The sequence below is a fragment of the Erpetoichthys calabaricus genome, chromosome 12 (assembly GCF_900747795.2).
Source record: "Erpetoichthys calabaricus chromosome 12, fErpCal1.3, whole genome shotgun sequence".
Classification (NCBI taxonomy): Eukaryota; Metazoa; Chordata; class Cladistia; order Polypteriformes; family Polypteridae; genus Erpetoichthys; species Erpetoichthys calabaricus.
In genome coordinates, this window is record NC_041405.2 from 83,096,108 (window position 1) to 83,100,754 (window position 4,647).

Sequence of the window (4,647 nt, forward strand, 5' to 3'; positions counted from 1 at the left end):
CAATAACAATTTTATAAATTAGAAACTTAAAATCGTAGTAAAGGCAGAACTAGCTCTAGATTTAGTTGCTGTTATTTTAAAATGAGGCGAATCCAGTTCGGGTTGGCCAGGATGTGAGAAAGGCAACCAAAAAAACATTTTAGTCTTTTGCCGGCTGCACATGTCTCGCTTCAGTCCTGTCCGCCGAAATGCGGTTTACTGTATGTTCGAAAAGCGTAGTTTATCATTTTATGTTTGCTACTCTTTAGTTTAAATCGGCATTAACTTAAAATGAAATCTTGAAAATGCAACCGTCATATTAATACATCAATCCGTCTCTTAATATTTTACCTTCATATTCTTTTCAGTACGGCATGTTCGCGACGTAACAGGCATATGTATTATAAATTGGTAACATTAAGGTCAAAATATACTATATAATGAAGGTTAATAAGTAAAGTTAAATACCGCCGAAATAGCTCAGTTGGGAGAGCGTTAGACTGAAGATCTAAAGGTCCCTGGTTCGATCCCGGGTTTCGGCAGTACATTTTTTTCTTCTCTCTTTCTTTTTCTTAAATACTTACTGTGCGGTTGTATAATTATTAACAATCAGAGTTCTTAATTTCGATTCCATTAAAGTAGCGACACACTGTGAAAAAGAAAAAAAAACTTGCAAAAGCAGAAGACGGTGACGCTTTGATAATAAAGATGGTGCCTCGTGTAAAACCTTGCTTAGATTCCATGCAAACATTTTGTTTACGCTTGAAATGCAAAAATGGCGAACGTACAAAAAAACCCCACGGATTTATAATAAAAAACGCTAAGATCTTTTATATATCGACTCAAATCAATTTAAAACTATATGCGCGTGCACGCGCTTCTCGCCACTCCCCGTCACTTCCCTCTAGTAACCATATATGACTTAAAGCGTATTTATAAAAAAAAATCATAATCGCAAAATCACAGTATAAAATTGGTCCTATCCCAGTGTGTCGTCTTTACTGCTAACCATGGGAGACAGAAGAAACTAAACTTCGGTGAATGTGGACTTGAGGTATTACTAACTGAAGTGGATGAACCGCGTAAACAATCTTTTTGCTGGTCTCTGCTGGAGTCACAAATAAACCAATAAAACGAGAGTGAAAGCAAATGGCAGCAGCTGAGTGGAATGTGTCATCATGCAGCAGACACAAAAGGAAATTGTGAACTGACGCAGGTTGTGTGTTCCGAACGGTGAGATATTAAAATATTTTTAACGAATTTGTGAAAAAAATAAAATCATTTTGGAAAGTTAATGTCAATGTTGCAGTATATTCAAGTCTCATTACATTTGACAATACAACATCCAAATGTCTTTGAATTGCTATTGTGTTGATGTCCTCAGGGCTTGGGTCATACATACAGGCAGTCTACTGTATATCGCTCCTCTGTTATTCAGTACTGCCCAAGACATCACAATGCGGCAAACCCTTGTGGGACTGTAGGGCATTGTCCAAACATGGCCATTTAACTTTATATGAACCAATGGTTTGTTCTATCACTGACAGTGTGTGGAGGTGCCTTTCATTATATCTCTTTGTCTTATGGTGCTTGGTATGAGGAGCCAGGCTCTGTGGGGTACTCACTATAACCTGAAAGAGATTATACAAGTTGTACTGTGTTTTGTATGACATGGCTGGCAATGGCAGCGTTGGCTCTTTTGGAGGATATTGCCAATGGCAATATGCAAGGAGCAATTTGAAGATCAAAATGATTTTTTCATGATGATGGCGGCACGGTGGCGCAGTGGGTAGCGCTGCTGCCTCGCAGTTGGGACACCTGGGGACCTGGGTTCGATTCCCGGGTCCTCCCTGCGTGGAGTTTGCATGTTCTCCCCGTGTCTGCGTGGGTTTCCTCCAGGCGCTCCGGTTTCCTCCCACAGTCCAAAGACATGCAGGTTAGGTGGATTGGCGATTCTAAATTGGCCCTAGGGTGTGCTTGGTGTGTGGGTGTGTTTGTGTGTGTGTCCTGCGGTGGGTTGGCACCCTGCCCAGGATTGGTTCCCTGCCTTGTGCCCTGTGTTGGCTGGGATTGGCTCCAGCAGACCCCCGTGACCCTGTGTTCGGATTCAGCGGGTTGGAAAATGGATGGATGGATGTCTGGCTCATAAGACAATTTAAAATTTGTAGAGTCATCCTCTTGGAGGTATGTGTTAAATTGGAGTCTACATTACAGGCACCATCACACAGAAATCATGCAATCCCTGTCCCTGTTTTAACAACAGTAGGGTATTTGGTGAACGGCATTTTTTCAGCATTAACTGGCTGGCCAGTCAGAAATCTCGCTGTCATTCCTGAGCTGTGTCATGCCATCTGTATGCGATGGCATAATTAAGATGCTAGTTGAATACATCCAGTTTCTTTAAGGTCAGGGTGAGAAAGCCACGGTCTAAAGACAATTTGCAGCAATTGCTGATATTCCTAATGTAATCTGTGCAACTGACTGCACGCATGTTATGTTCCACCATCACAGAAAAAAATGTATTTTTTAAACACTAAGCACTTTCATTCAGTTAATATACAAGTAGTATGTGATGCTGAAACGTGTCTAACCAATGATGTTGCGAGGTGGGCTGGCTGAAACCATGATTCCTTTATTTTATCACATAGTAGTGTGGGAAGCAGACTTCATGAAGTACAGAAACTGCACTCGTTAAAAAAGTAGTAAATGACTTGCAGGTAAATGCAGACAGAGGCCATTTATCTGTTCTCATCCTCTTAGATCTGAGTGCTGCATTTGAAACCATTGATCACAGTTTTCTTAGAAATCGCCTTAGTCAATGGGTGGGCCTCTCTGGCAGTGTCTTAAATTGGTTTGAATCCTACCTGGCAGGTAGAAAATTATTTGTTAGTTGTGGTAATTATACTTTAAAGACACATGATATTCTCTATATGGTGTTCCACAAGGCTCTATCCTGGGTCCACTGCTGTTTTCGAATTACATGCTTCCGTTAGGTCAGATTATCTCAGGACAAAACGTGAGCTACCACAGCTATGCTGATGACACACAACTATATTTATCAATAGCACCTGACGACCCAGACTGTCTTGATTCACTGATACAATGTCTGTCTTGTGTTTCTGAATGGATGAGTAGTAATTTTCTTAAACTTAATAAGGAGAAAACAGAAATTTTAGTGATTGGCAAAAATCGATATAATGAGGTTATTAGAAATAAACTTGATCCATTAGGATTAGAAGTCAAGACGGAGGTAAAGAATTTAGGGGTAATTATTGACTCTGACCTGAATTTTAAATCACATATTAATCAGATCACTAGGACAGCATTTTTTCACTTAAGAAATACTGTATAGTAGCAAAAGTTAGACCTCTTATAATGTTGCAAGATGCTGAGAAATTAGTTCAAGCTTTTGTTTTCAGTCGACTAGATTACTGTAATGCACTCCTCTCAGGACTACCCAAAAAAGACATCAATCGATTGCAACTAGTGCAGAATGCAGCTGCTAGAATCTTAACTAGGAAAAGAAAATCCGAGCACATTTGTCCAGTTTTGATGTCACTACATTGGTTACCTGTGCCATTTAGAATTGACTTTAAAATACTGCTTATGGTTTACAAAGCTTTAAATAATCTCGTTCCATCTTATATTTCGGAATGTCTTACACCTTACACTCCAAATCGTAACCTTAGATCTTCAAATGAGTGTCTACTTAGAATTCCAAGAGCTAAACTTTAAAGAAGTGGTGAGGCAGCCTTCTGCTGTTATGCACCTAAAATCTGGAATAGCCTGCCAATAGGAATTCGCCAGGCTAATACAGTGGAGCACTTTAAAAAAAACTGCCAAAAACACATTATTTTAACATGGCTTTCTTATAGCTTCATCTTAGTTTAATCCTGATGTTCTGTATATTCAATTAATTATCATTATTATTCATGGTGGCTCTAAAATCCGTACTAATCCCTACTTTTTCTTCTGTTCTTTTTACGGTTTTCTGTGGTGGCGATCTGCACCACCACCACCTGATCAGGGCACCGTGATGTCCCTACATTGATGGATTAAAGGCCAGAAGTCCACATAACCGTCATCATCAAGTTCTTCCATGTGAACCTTGAATACAATGAGGACTGATTGAGGTCATTTATGTTAGGTAGAATGCCTAGCTGGGGCTGGGCGGTCTCATGGCCTGGAACCCCTGCAGATTTTATTTTTTTTCTCCAGCCGTCTGGAGTTTTTTTGTTTTTTCTGTCCTCCCTGGCCATCGGACACTACTTTTATTCTATGTTAATTAGTGTTCCCTAATTTAAATATTTATATTGTCTTTTTTCTCTTTCTTCATTATGTAAAGAACTTTGAGCTACATTATTTTTATGAAAATGTGCTGTATAAATAAATGTTGTTGATGTGACTGCATCAATCACAAGTTTGTGTGCTGGCAAATCCAATAATGGCAGCATGGTGGCACAGTGGTAGCGCTGCTGCCTCGCAGTAAGGAGACCTGGGTTTGCTTCCTGGGTCCTCCCTGCATGGAGTTTGCATGTTCTCCTCGTGTCTGCGTGGGTTTCCTCCCACAGTCCAAAGACATGCAGGTTAGGTTCATTGGCAATCCTAAATTGTCCCTAGTGTGTGTGCCCTGCAGTGGGCTGGCGCCCTGCCCGGGGTTTGTCCCTG

General features: G+C 40.4%; 1 non-coding gene across 1 annotated transcript; it reads left to right on the forward strand.

The window, feature by feature from the left end:
- The first annotated feature begins 448 nt into the window (after positions 1–448).
- On the forward strand, positions 449–521 carry trnaf-gaa (transfer RNA phenylalanine (anticodon GAA)). Its single transcript has one exon. It is a non-coding gene; the product is annotated as a tRNA-Phe (tRNA).
- Positions 522–4,647: the final 4,126 nt, after the last annotated feature.